The 12,828-nt window shown below is 40.6% G+C and overlaps 1 pseudogene; it reads right to left on the bottom strand.

Moving 5' to 3' along the window:
* Positions 1 to 2,435: 2,435 nt before the first annotated feature.
* Positions 2,436 to 3,353, bottom strand: LOC102916612 (vomeronasal type-1 receptor 4-like; annotated as a pseudogene).
* Positions 3,354 to 12,828: the final 9,475 nt, after the last annotated feature.

The following is a 12,828-nucleotide window of genomic DNA, read 5'->3' as shown; positions in this document are numbered from 1 at the left end:
CCCTCTCCTTGAAACAGTTTTCCCCTCAGTTTTTATGAAGGACATAATGTCTTTCCTCTTGGCCTGTTTTACTGTTCACGTTGGTGCTTGTCACAGAGTCAGAGCCCATCCTTACTCATGGAAGAGATGTTAGAGGATTGTTGAAACCAAGTGTCTGTGCCTCAACTGAGTAGACCTAACCACATCTCCTGAGCCTGCTTCTCAGTGAGCTCACAGAGCTCCTGGCAGTGCACACACAAAAGTCTTTAGATCCACAGTATAGTGGAAGGCTGCAAATGATGACTCTTACTTGATGACTAGTGATTATAGAAGGAACCAGTGGTGTGTTTTGCGTATGTGTATTTTGGACAGAAGATTCACACTTTTGTTAAAGACAGTCTAGACCCTATGCACTGAGAATCTCCTAATTTCTATATGCTTCATCAAAAGGAGATTTACACACACACACACACACACACACACACACACACACACACACACACACACAAGGGTGATGATTGAATGTCTTTCTCTATGATGTGAATGTGTAGCTCTGATTTATTGATAAATAAAATACTGATTGGCCAGTAGCCAGGCAGGAAGTATAGGAGGGATAAGCAGAGAAGAATTCTGGGAGAGCAAGGCTGAGTCAGGAGATGCCAGTGTGCCTTTCAGGGAGCAGCATGTAAGGACACACAGGTAAAGCCAAGGAACATGTGGCAACATATAGACTAACAGAAATGGCATGAGTTTGAGTGTAGGAGCTAGTCAGTGGTAGGCTTGAGCTAATGGCCAAGCAGTTTTAATTAATATTAAGCTTCTGTGTGTTCATTTGGGTCTGTCGGCTGTGGGATTGCAGGACAACAGTGAGCCAGGTGGGACCAGGAAAACTTCAGCTACACACACACACACACACACACAGAGAGACAGAGAGAGAGAGAGAGAGAGAGAGAGAGAGAGAGAGAGAGAGAGAGAGAGAAACCTATATGTAATCACTATGTAGCCAGCAGATGAGTCAATATCGTACAGTGTATATTACCTTCAAATTTGTACTTTGGTATGGAGATGTACTCTTTCCTGTGTGGTCATGGTTGTTGATGCTGAGAGAATCCTACAGCAGCATATGGTATATTGGAGGTGAGATAGATTCATCGTATCATTCTTATATATCCAGTGAGGTGCTCCACAGTTGTTCTAACCAGAATGTGAGTATTTTGTTTCTCACCTCCATTTCTAAATAAATAATCAACAATAATTAAAAAACTGTAATTTGTAAGATGATAAACTGTGCTCAAATCAGTCAATAGAGTATACCATCAGGAGAAAGGCAAAATAAACAGGAAAAAATAAATGAGTCTATTAGGAAATAGGAGCTTTGTTTTGATTTCAATGATGGTAAGGAAAATCTCTTGTAGTGAATCCCAAAAATGAAGTTTCTACAGCTTTATGGATATTTGTCCATCCAGCAAAATTTCTATAGGGAGAGACAAAGAATGTTTACCTACATATGTGAGTAGCAATCTACCATTGCACAACATTTTCTTTACCCAACATGCCAGTACTAAAAATAAACATATGAGCAATGAAGACACAAGAGAAGTATGGCATATTAATAGTGTTCAAGTGACTTATATGGGTATAGACTCTAGGACAAGCACACATCTTCATTTTCAACAGTAAAAATTCATATCTGCCAATTAACATGCATTCATGATTATACACTATAAAATTATACACTAATATATGAGTTGTTATAATCATCTATATGACATAACATTTCTATGAACTGTTCAAACAATAAACATGAATATGTATAGACATCTGAAAGGAAAGGAAAAATGATCAAGAATATTGATATAGAGTCTGGAGAGATGGCTCAGAGATTAGGTGTTCTTGCTGTCATTTCAGAGGTTATGAGTTCAATTCCCAGTGTTCACATGATGGCTCACAACCATCTATAATGAAATCTGGTGCCCTCTGCTGGTGTGCAGGCATACATGCAGGTGTAACACTGTGTACATATAAATAAATAAATTTTGAAAAAGAATAAAAAGAATATATATACATAGGCTGCAATATGGGTTGCATGTGACCTAAAACAATAAACCAACAGGAAGACATTGATCTCCTAAGGCAACTGTGAATATTTATGAGATGACTGTCATTCTTTTTCTTTCTTTTTCTCTCACTTATATATTGTCTTCTCTTTTAGGATACATATAAGGAGTAGTGAGACTGGGTCTCATTATCACAAGTTGGACAGGATCTCACTCTACAGCCTGACATGCCATTGATTACACTGCAATCCTCCTGGCACCGTCTCTAGAGCGCTGGGATAAGATTAGCAAGTGAATATGTCTGTTTTATGAGGAAGAATTTTCAATCAACTTTTACTAAATAGAGTGTGTACTGCTGCTAGTAAAGCTGCCTTCTGTTTGTCATGTTGACTGTGGTTTTCAGCAGTTGAAGAGCACAGAACAGGGATCCTTAGGATCCCTAAAGATCAACAGGAAAGGAGAAACAGTGGGGAAGCTTGCAGTCAAAGCTCCACTTACATGCCTCAACCAGAGATGAGAGTCCATGAAAGAAACCTGAAACAAACTGCAAATACAGTCTAGAACATAAAAGCTTACAAAGGTGACCACCAGCATGAGGATGGTGTGGGCTGCTCTGGTCTCACCATGGCCTCTAAGATCCTGAGTGGAAGTGAGGATGTGCTATGTTTGTTGGTGATGTCTATAGAGGAGAAGCACCATGGAGACACTGGACCAGACCATGATGCTGATAAATGTGGCATCATGGGAAAAATGCAAGATGACCCTGCCTACACTGAATCCAGATGTGGAGCAGACCCACTTGCTGTTATTGTTAGTGTCATTGCCTGTGCTCTGTGGAGCAGTGACTTTCATTGGAATGTAGACCTTATTTAAGACACTGAACAACCAACAACTGTAACAAGAATAACTCAGGACATTAGGGGCTCTTCCTCCAAGCATCAGCCTACCCCAATGTCCAGGAACAAGAGTGAGAAACTGATGGATGCTCAGGACACAGGTGGAGCACGTGTTTGTGCTTCGAGCCACCAGGCGAATGAAGAACTCAATTTTAAATTGCATGGTAGTTGGGGGACTCCTAGGAGCAAAAACCATCACGTTGGTTGGAAATGCAGTAATGAGGAGAAGGAAGGCATTATACATAGCCAAGTTGGTGACAATAACCTGTGTGGACCTCAGTCGAGAGCCAGTAAACATGGGAAAGATATTATAGAAAAACAGAAGAATGTTGGCCAGAGTCCCAGTTCCAACCTGGGAAAGCAGGAGCATCTGGAGAGCCAAGTCCTCAGTGGTTTTTGGAGCTTTACTCTGAGAAGTCATGGAGAGGTCTTCTGTGCAGACTGGAGTGATGACCAGGAGGGACACTTCTCTCTTCAAAACACTTCTCAATATCTGAGCATAATGAATGGTTTGAGTCATTACTTCTTCTATGAAGGGATACACGATTTATCACACTATAGGAGCTTGGCCTGGAGAACACTGCAAAAACAACTCAGACTACTATTTTTGTTCGTCATAAACTTTTCCTCACCTCATGATGGAAGTGTATTAGTGACACAGCTGTATCTTTCTTGGTCAACATGATGAACATTGTAACACAGTATGGCAAAAACCAATATGAACACGGAACATTGGAACACATTTTTTTTATTTTTTAAATGCAACTTTTCCATCAATGATAAAAGGTGTTAAGAAATACAAATTGGAAGTTGGAGAGATGGCTATTCAGAAGACTCATGTTCAAATCCAGCACTCACGTGGTCATTCACATCCATCTGTAACATCAGTTCCCCAAGTTGAATGCCCTCTCATGGCTTTTGTGGCACTGCACAAACGTGGTGCCAGACATACAGGCAGCTAAAACACTATAAGCATAAATTAAGATTGCTATATCTTAAAAATAATAAGAATACAAACCTGTAATTCATAAAATCATGTAAGTAAAGTAAGTAGCAAAAAAAAACCATCAGCTTTTGAGTAAATTTTATACAGATCATCAAAGTGACAGAATAGAAAATAACTTAAAAAGGAACCAGGTTTCTGATCACAAATATGAACATCAATTTATACATATATATCCTTATATACATAAACAACAGCAAAAGTTCCACAATGGAACTCCTTCAGCAGATAAATATCTCCTAAAAAGTGACTGTATACAAGACTAACTGAAAAAATCAGTAGCCAACCTATATACTAATGGTAAATGGGTTAAGAAAGAAATCAAGGAAACAACACCCTTCACAATAGCAACAAAGAATATAAAATATTTTGGTGTGACTTTAACTAAACAAGTGAAAGACCTGTATGAGTAGTACTTCAAGTGTTTGAAGAAAGATATTGGTGAAGATATCAGAAGATGGAAAGATCTCACATCCTCATGGATTGGTAGGATTAACATAGTAAAAATGACCCTCCGACCAAAAGCAATATACAAATTCAATGAAATCGCCATTAAAATCCCAAAACAATACATCACATATCCCGAAAGAACAATACTCAACTACATATGGAAAACCATAAAAATCCAGGATAGCTAAAAGTATCATGTACAATAAAAGAATGTCCAGATGTATCACCATCCCAGATTTCAAGCTGTATTACTGAGCATTAGTAATAAAAAACACATGGTATTGGTAGAAAAACAGAAAGTTTGACCAATGGAATCGAGGACCCATATATAAATCCATATACCTATAGACACCTGATTTTGACACAGAGCCAAAATTATACAATGAAAAATAGAAAGCGTCTTCAACAAATAGTGCTGGTATAAGTGAAGGTTGGCATGTAGAAGATTGCAAAAAGATCCATATCTATAGCCCCGTACAAAACTCAAGTCCAAGTAGATCAAGGACTTTAATATAAACCCAGCTATACTGAAATTGAACAGCTTTGAACGAATTGGTCCAGGAGACCACTTCCTGAATAGAGCACCAATAGTGCAGGCTCTCAGGTCAACAATTAATAAATGGAGCATCATGAAACTGAAAAGCTTTGTAAGGTAAGGGCCACTGTCAATAGGACAAAACAGCATCCTACAGAATGGGAAAGATCTTCTCCAACACCACATCTCACAGAGGAATGATTTTCAAAGTATATAGAGAACTCAATTTACACATATACATGGGGAAAATCCCCATGTACAGAAGCATTTAATTTATTAATAATTTTCTTTATCTTAACTATTTTAATGATGAAGCAGAAACTGGAGATATAATTGAGGCATCATCAGCTTCCTTCAGCCACACTTAAAATGTGTTAATACACCATCACAGTTACACCTTTTGCCCAGACAGATTCTTTTAAAACTTGAGTCTTTGAAGCATGCCTTTGAAAGCTTTTGTTCAGTCCACAACTTATTTTGTATATCGTATTCCAGAGGAACAGTCAGTCTCTACCCATCAGCTGAAAATCAGCCATCCCATACAGAGATGTCACATTAAATGTCATTTTCAACTAAGTGCTAATCTGTGAAACAGACATTTCCTTGGGATGAAGAAATCACTGACATCTTTAGGTAAACAAGAGACAAAAGAGCAACTGTCCTAACCATTGTGAGTTTCAGTAGGGAGAAGAGAACATTAAGAAGAAATCTACAGTTGCAGAATCCCACCTGTCCAGCCACAGCAAGGATGGAGATGCTCACAAGGATCTAGGCCAGTTCCTAAATGCTCACTGAAGAAACACAGCTCTTACTTCTTCTGCATTTGAAGATCTTCTCTGTGTATCTATTTCCCTGAGACAGATCCAAAAATATTTACCTCTCCAATATTTTCCATGGAACATTGTGCAGATGACTGAATGAACACAGGGTACCAGTGCTCATAAAAGGACTGTTTATCTAGACTAACATCCCTTAGAGAGTACATAAGTTTTCAGCTGTGATGTCAGTGACAGTGTTTGCATGGAGACTTTGCCATACCTCTAATGAAGGAAAAAAATATTGGTCCTGGGGGTGTATTACAATTTTTACTTTCGGCTTGTTAATGATAATGTTTATGACTTTGTTGGATGCTAAGGAATAGCTGCCAGAAGTTAAAGTTTTCCATGTTTCCTTTGGGAGCATCTAAGTTTTCAATTTGTGTTGTCATCATGCGTGGAGAGGTGCACTCTAGTGCAGACCAAGGTATTTGTTGAATATATTCCAAGGGGGTTCATTCTACAGTACTATTTCACACTTGCAAAATCATACTGGCATGATGTCCTTCAGGAAGACCATCAGCATGTCATCAGGAGTCTGTTATTTTCCCATCTGTGGCCCAACTATTGTTGGGAAAGACCCATGAACTTGAGGTAAGCCAGAGCAGAGATGAGTCTGCTGAGTGGCAGAAAGCCCCATGGTGGGGAGTGGGGCTTGAAGAAATACTCAAGAATAAAAAACCGTTATGGGTAGCAGTCTAGTCATCCTTGTTCCACATCTAGCATCTTCCTATGAGTGAGTACATACCATATTTGTCTTTCTGAGTCTGGGTTACCTCACTCAGGATGATTTTTTCTAGATCCATCCATTTGCCTGCAAACCGTGTGATGTCGTTGTTTTTCTCTGCTGAGTAGTATTCCATTGTGTATATGTGCCACAATTTATTTATCCATTCTTCAGTTGAAGGGCATCTAGGTTGTTTCCAGGTTTTGGCTATTACAAACAATGCTGATATGAACATAGCTGAGCAAGTGCTCTTGTGGTATGATTGAGCATTTCTTGGGTATATGCCCAGGAGTGGTATAGCTGGATCTTGGGGGAGATTGATTCCCAATTTTCTAAGAAAGCGCCATGTGAGGCTACCTGGAAAACGGGACCCCAAAAAAGACACGGAGAAATGGACAAGATCTACATGAATAGCCTGGTCATGAGTGGGAACAATGAAGGGCGACAGTCGAGGGAAAGAGTGGGAGATCCTAGCTGGATCAAGAAAAGAGAGGGAGAACAAGGAATAGGAGACCATGGTAAATGAAGACCACATGAGAAGGTGAGAAGGGGAGGAAGCAGAGAGCTAGGGAGGCCCACGGAGATCCACAAAGATACCCCCTCAAAAGACTGCTGGCAATGGTCGCGAGACGGCAGGAACTGACCTACTCTGGTGATGGAATGGCCAGACACCCAAATAGTGATGCCATAAACCCCATCCAAGGACTGAGGAATCTGAAGGCAGACATCCACGGCTGGGCCCCTGGTGGAGCACTGGGAGTCTAATTAGTGAGTATGAAGAGGATTTATATGAGCGAGAATTGTTGAAGCCAAGGTTGGATAAAGCACCGGGATAAATAACCAAATGAATGGAAGCACAGGATCTATGAACCAAAGGCTGAGGGGCCCCCAACTGGATCAGGCCACCTGAACGGGTGAGACAGTCAGTTGGCTTGATCTGTTTGGGAGGCAGCTGTGCATTGGTGCCAGGTCCTGGGCTCGGTGCATGAGTTGGCTGTTTGAATCCTGGGACTTATGCAGGGACACTTGGCTCGGTCTGGGAGGGGGGAATGGACCTGCCTGGACTGAGTCTACCAGGTCAACCCCGGTCCTCGGGGGAGACCTTGATCTGGAGGAGGTGGGAATGGGGGGTGGGCTGGGGGGAGGGGTGGGCGAGAGGGGGAGAACAGGGGATTCTGTGGCTATTATGTTGAACTGAATGGTGTTGTAAAATAATAATAATAATTAAAAAAAAACCGTTATGGCAATCATACTTAGAGAAAGAAATAAAGGAAATTCAGAGCAGCATGGCTGTGCTGAGTAAGAGCCTGTGTGGGAATGTGGGAAGGAAAAGTACAGTATTTCATCAAGGTGAAAGTTTTTGACAAATCTCTTCTTCAGCATGGCTTATGGTGAGCCCACCTTCCTAGGAGTGGTCCTTCCTTCTCGGGACATAATCTTCTGGCTCGGCTTTTGCCCCATGTATGCGAATTTTGAATCTCCAGTCAGGCCAAATATTCCACTGTCTTGGATAGAATGAGTTTTCCTTTAATTATCTTCTATGTCATTCTAATATTATTTGTACAAGGGTTATCCTTAGTCAATATTCCAGGAATTAGGAAAAGTATAACTAGACCAATGAAACAAAGTAAACATTTGTGAGGGTCCTCTCCCTCTAGGCCTGTTGGACCAGGAAGCAGGGAAAGAGGCAGATGGGGAGAGAAACTTTGGCAGCCCATGAGCATGAACAGAGACAGCTCTTTGAGAGACAGATGTTGGTGAATCAGCTCCATTTTATTCCAGAGTATAAGGAATGTAAAGGAAGGAGTAGCCTGGGTACAAGTCCTAATTTGCATTAAGTGGCACACTCCTAACACAAGGCTTAGTATGTGGCAGTAGGGTCCTATAGCAGAGCCCAAAGCTAAGTCTTGTAGCAGGAATCTGTGCCAAGCATCAATCTAAAGATGAATCAGGCATCTGGTATCAGAGGCACATTTTAGATCAGGTCATTCCTGCAAGCACAAGGACATTCTCCAGATGAGGTTAGGTAGAGAGCAGAAAGTTCTGCATGAGGGAGAGAGCTCCATTTTGCCAAGTTTATGGAAAAAGCTGCTATACTTATGGCAGACTGGGACCTCTTCCAGCCAGCCACGGCTTCCAGCATCTCTCCCTTAATTTTTTAATGGAGAGGTGACATTGTAAACCTTGCGGAACCTTTCACCTGTGTCAGAAGGGTCTAGGGTCTGGTAGTGAATCATGAACTCATTGTTGGTAATTTTAGCAATAGTGGTGATCTGTCAGCAGAGGAAATGAGGAAGTCTAGGAGCAAGCATCCAAATAAAACAGAGCGTAATCAAAGCTCTGAGAGAAGGAAGGAGCCAAGAAATGAGGGGGTATGGAACCAGGTGGTTATCTTTCCTTATACCAAAGAAGAAGGGGAAGAGTGATGCCTGTCATCCTGGACGGAGTGATGTTAGTGAGACATTGGTCCTGGGATAAAAGAGAGTGTATTGGCCAGCACAGCTGTCAGCAGAGGTCATTGCTGCATGCACTAGAGAAGCAGTTAGAGGCATCGGGGTGGGTGGTGAAAGGGAGAAAGCTAACATCATATTGAATAGACTGTGACCGGTGTGGGCTGATCATTTCTTCTTAGTTGTGTCTCCTGTGAAGGTATTTCTGTGGGTTAATGTGGACTGGGAGACCCACACCAGCTGTTGAGAAACAGGAACATCAGCAGAGGGATGGGCAGCATAACTGGTGGGATGCAGTTTTCCCATGACTCCTGTTCTTTACCTTTCATTTCTGGGGTCATCATAGCAATGGTGAGATGGTTATTTAGATTTGAAACAGGACCAGCATCCTTGGTTGGGTCATTCATGGATCCAATCTCATGGTGTTTTGTCCTCATAGGTTTCCTGAAGGGGAGAAATCAGTGCAGAGTATTTGGTTGAGAATTAGGGGATTGAGCAGAGGCAGGTCAGGCCTGGGATAGAACAAAGACTGTCATTAATATAGTAGAGAAGGAAGTCTTTGCTGGGGGTGGGGGCGCGGCTTGTGGCATGGGCAGTAGCCACTAGATCAGGAGACTTTGTTGTTCTGGAAGGGGTGGCCTTGCTTTCATCTCCTCTGTTCTTGGTCAGTCATTGACTGGCAAGCCATCTTTCTGGTTGGCAGGGTGATGTTGGACATTTCCAGCTGGGATCTGAATAGACCTCAGCTGGTCCTTTCCGTGGGAAAAAAAAAAAAGCAAATGAACCTCTTCTTGCATTCAGGAGGGGATTGTGTCCCTTCCATATTCCATCCATGGGATAATGACATTGTACCAAGATTGGAGGATGTTTGTAGATTTTGTAGATGTAGAATATTTTTAGGGTAACCATTGCCCTTGCTAATTGCATTGTTAAAGGTATATATGGTCTTTTTTGTCTTTAAGTGGACCATTGCTAGTTTTTCAAAATTTTAAATTTAGGGCAGTGTTTATAACCCATACCCAGTAACAGATAAAGACTGAGGAACAGTGGAACATCCTTGCAACCAGGTAGAGATTTGATGTGGTAAATAGGCACCTCAACCTCTTGTCATATATATATATATGGGACAGAAAGTAAAATTAAAAATTAAATAAATAAAAAAATTAGCTTTTATTAAAATTTAAATATTGAACAAAATTGAATCTAGTTGAGCTGCCACTTGGAAACTTGTTCTTTGGTGGCTTCAATATACATGTTTTGGGATTTCTATGAACAAATCCCATATGTTACCATAACGTTTTGTACATAAGGCTATGTTGTTACACTTAGAAGTACAATTCCCAGAGTCCTAGGAAGTTACCTGGTTCTTGGGCAGGTGTTATCTTTTAAGAACTAGAACTTGCAGAATTCCAGGTAATTACCTGATCTCAGGGAAGGCACCATCTTTTAGGTACTACAATTCCCAGAATTCCAGAATATTACCTGGTCTCTGGACAGGGACTAACTTTGAAAAACTACAGTTCCCAGAATTCCAAGGATTTTCCAAGCGCTTTCTGGGCAGGAGCTCTCTTTTAAGAACTATTTTAATTAATGCATCAACCTATTGATGAATTTCATTTATTTGTATGTCATTGGCATTACAGGTAGCTACTTTGTCTTTTATGTCACGGAGTTTCCTTTGGTCTCATCCTGTCTAGCAGCTGTTATAGGGACAGGGAGGAAGATGCCTTCCATAGCTGCTCTCAGCTCAACTGAGGCACAGCTTGTCAGAGTCCAGAGCTCAGTAGCTTGTTATTTGTAGGTGATTTTTGAATGGTGATTGTCATCCACGTGGAAATCTGTTGAGATACAGGCTGGTAAGAAATTAAAACTCAGGAGCTTAAGATAAAATATATTTAAATACTTAAGTTACCCTTTTATCACAAGTTAAGCTTTCACATCTCCAGGCATATATAGCTTGCATTTATACATCTTAATACACCTTCTTAGACCCTAAGACATTTGCTTAGATCTTTAAAACTTAAGGTTCTACTTTACACTCTATTTATACATTTAATAGATTTTTAACCAAATCTAATAAAATGAACCTATAAATTTGGAGGTGTAGAATATTTATATAAACCTAGTTTAATTTTTTGACTGTGCCATTTTTAGTCTTTTTTAAAGATATATTTTATTTACTTATTATATATAAAGTGGTCTTTTATTATACTTTATGCAGTATTCTGCTTGCATGTATGCCTGCAGGCCAGAAGAGGGCACTAGATCTCATTGCAGATGGTTGTGAGCCACCATGTAGGTGTTGGAAATTGAACTCAGGTTCTTGGGAAGAACAGCTATGGCTTTTTAACTGCTGAGACATCTCTCTGGCCCCCATTTTTAGTATTTATGTCAGGAGGCTCAGTCTGACACAAGACAGAGAGAGGCTTTAAACCATGCTTGAATCTGGGGAAGGGGAGAGCGAGACCCCAACTCTAGAAACAGCCTTTTAATAAGATAGAACAGCAGCAAAAATTACCTTTGTTGATATCTATATCAGAAGGATGATAAACATTTGTGAACCTGAATCTAGTGGACAGAGACCTCAGAGATATTTTTGAGGTCCTGCCAAAAGTAGTTAGCTCAGTGGTGATTTGAAAGGCAATAGGGGTGACAGAGATAAAATATTTAACCCACCTTTGTCTCCATGACATATTTCAATGACATTGATGAACATAGAAGCACGCACTAACGGACAAATAGACCGATTTTTAATGACACAACTACCAAATGAAACCTTCTCCTGAGAGGGATATTTCCCTATGAATTTTTAACCTCCCTGATGGACATCCTATTGATTCTAAAATAAAAGAGAAGAGTTAGTAGAATAATAGAAAAAAGGTATTTTAATGGGTCTTTAAGGCTTTGTGGTCAGGATGTAGTGTCTGGGAGACTGTGAAAGGCAGCGCTCTGGAAATGTTGGTCGGGAAGGCTGGAGCAGACCCCATCCCTGGTCTCCTTCACATGCTCCTTCCATCCAGAGCCTGCTGCCGTCAAGGTCCCTAGCTGATAGAAAGGTGTAAAATACAATGATATTTCTATGATCTTTCTAAAAAAAATATTTACCTCACTTTCCTGCAGTAAAATTTAGATCTACCAACTGAAAACTATGTCACAATACCTATAAATAATCTGCCACATTTATATGGAGATAAAAGGTGTTCAAACCCTGTGGAGAAGAGCTGTGAGACTGGGTCTCCCTTATGACACCTTGACCTGGAGCTAAACCATAGATTTAATAGCAATCCTCTTGCCTCAGCCTCCCTAGTACACAATTGGTTTTCATCTTTAAAAAGACCTTTTTTTGTTTTGTTTTGTTTTGTTTTTCGAGACAGGGTTTCTCTGTGTACTTTTGCACCTTTCCTGGAACTCACTTGGTAGCCCAGGCTGGCCTTGAACTCACAGAGATCCACCTGGCTCTGCCTCCTGAGTGCACCACCACCACCTGGCCTTTTTTTTCTTATGAGAGACAGAAAGAGTGCATCCAGGGGGTGGGGGTGGGGACTGGGTTAAAAAGAAGGATGGGAAAATATCATCACAATATAGTGTATGAGAACAGAATCTACTTTCAACCAAAGGAAACAAATGAAAACAATTATATTTTATTTTGTATGTATGAGTGTTTATTTGGATATTTGTATGTGTACCACATGAATCCTGATACCCTGAGTGGCAAAAGAGGGTATTGAATCCCCTGAACCACAGACACTGTGAACTGATCCTGTGTCCTCTATAGGGGAACAAGGTACTTTTAACCCTCAGTCACCTCCCCAAGGCTGGCATTAATAACCACTGGGTAATATTCAGACAGAGCTGGAAAATAAAACCTAATAGAGCCCAATCCATTTACATGCATACCAAATGGACAAATATTTTA

This window comes from Peromyscus maniculatus, chromosome 1 (genome assembly GCF_049852395.1).
Source record: "Peromyscus maniculatus bairdii isolate BWxNUB_F1_BW_parent chromosome 1, HU_Pman_BW_mat_3.1, whole genome shotgun sequence".
NCBI lineage: Eukaryota > Metazoa > Chordata > Mammalia > Rodentia > Cricetidae > Peromyscus > Peromyscus maniculatus.
Note: the sequence above shows the minus strand (reverse complement) of the source record. Positions and strands in the feature narration are given on the sequence as shown.